Genomic DNA, 2,011 nt, shown 5'->3' on the forward strand with positions numbered 1-2,011 from the left:
ATATATGCAGCAGTCTCAAACTCCTGGGCTGAAGCCATCCTCCTGCTCCAACCTCCCTGGTAAACTGAATCTTTACTCTTCTACATTTGTTTGTCATACCCACAGATGCCATGAACTAAAGGCCACTTTATGAGTGTCATAGATTTCCTGCCCTCCAAAATATCGTATGCCACTGGTTACACCACCTGGAGGTTATTTATAAAAATGAAATTGTTTTTTCTTGTTTTCAAAGTCTTGGAGACAATTATGGGTTTGAGAAATAATGTCATTTGTCATATATTGTCCATTTCCTGCTTTATTATTTTTCCTTGGCACTTATCTCTATCTAAAATACTGTTTTAAAGACTTACCTTATTTGTCTGTCTCCCCCTCCCCCTCTCCCCTTCTCCGGAATATAAGTACCGTGAGAATACGGGTTTTCATCTGTTCATTTCTCTTATTCTAAGGATATATTACAATGCCTAGCAATGCCCCTCTATAATATTTTAACATTCTTTTTATTGAGATAGAATACATACTACAAAAATTATAACTTTAAAGTGTACATGTCAATTCTTCTTGTTACATTCATGAGGTTGTGCAACCATCACCATTATTTAATTCCAGAATAGTTTTGGAATATTCATCTCAAAAAGAAACCTTGAATCCATTAAGCAATCACTTCTGTTCATCCTTCCCCCAGCCTGTGACAAACACTAATCTACTTTCTGTTTCTATACATCTGCCCATTCTGGACATTTCACATAAATGGAATCATGCAATGTGTGGCATTTTGTGTCTGGCTTTTGTACTTCTTATTGTTGTAACATGTGCCAGAACTTCATTCCTTTTTACTGACAAATAATATTCCATCATATGGATATATACCACGTTGTTTATACATTTATCAGTCGGTAAACATTTGGGTTGTTTCCACTTTTTGTGTATTATGAATAACACTGCTATGAACATTCATGTACAAGTGTTTTGTATGAACAGATGTTTTCATTCCTCTTTGGAACTCAGTAACAATTTATTAAATAATCTCAGTATACCTCCATCCATTTAAAAAAAAGTGTAATCATATTATGCAAAGTATTAAAATAGTTAAGATAATCTATACAAATACTTGTGTCTAGTTGATGTAATTCAAGTATAGGTATCTTGTTCTGTTTACAATGGTTTAGCCTTTTCAATCAGGCTGAATCTCAATGCTCTGGTTAACTGAGAGAGTTGAGGAAAAGCCTGGAGTGAAAGACGAGAAATCACAATTCTGGTTTCAGTTGTGCTAACACTGTAATTTTGTGGCACTGAAAAGATACACAGTGTTCTACTATTGTGTTTATGTATAAAAGAGGAAAATAATAACAATGCTATAATTTGTATAATACATTCCCCCCACAGAAAAAAAACTCCAATATCATTTTATTTTATTCCAGGAAGCCTTACTATTACATCATAAAAAAAAAAAAATCAAAAGTCCTGGCTACTGTCATAACACACAGCCAGTTTCTGGGAGAGCCATGAGTCTAGAATCCCTGCATTATGAGTCCTGGCTCATTTTTCCTCATTTCATGGTGCTGCCTGGATAAGTCTGTTAGTGTCTATCATTAAGGAGATTCCTCTATATATAATAATTTATTTCCATATACATAAAAATTTATTTGAATGTTTCAAACACAAGATTTCTCTGGATATGAATCCAAACAAGAGGATTCTTAGAATAGAAGAGTTCTTTTTAAAAATGATCTTGATGTTACAGCTAGAATGAGCCCATAATAATTAAAACATATTAGACATCAATATATTTGGAAAAAGACTGAAACAGATGATGGGTTTTTGTATAAACAAAGGCATTTAAAAATGTAAGAAGTTTCCAAAATTCGAAAAGAAAACAGCCAGCCAGTTTCCTGAGGAGGGAGCTTTAAAACTGTTTTAAATGTTAAGCAAATTTCCATACCTCCCTTTGCCTAAAGGATAAACAAATCCATGTTCATTTAAAATAAGTTTTGCAAAAAAAAAAAAAAAAAAA

General features: G+C 33.1%; 1 protein-coding gene across 1 annotated transcript in view; it reads right to left on the bottom strand.

Moving 5' to 3' along the window:
- Positions 1–2,011, bottom strand: part of GPR158 (G protein-coupled receptor 158) — a 451,151-nt gene that overhangs the window by 6,188 nt on the left and 442,952 nt on the right. The gene's annotated exons all lie outside the window — the stretch shown is intronic.

This window comes from Rhinopithecus bieti, unplaced genomic scaffold, assembly GCF_001698545.2.
Source record: "Rhinopithecus bieti isolate Rb0 unplaced genomic scaffold, ASM169854v2 scaffold_5022, whole genome shotgun sequence".
Taxonomy (NCBI): domain Eukaryota; kingdom Metazoa; phylum Chordata; class Mammalia; order Primates; family Cercopithecidae; genus Rhinopithecus; species Rhinopithecus bieti.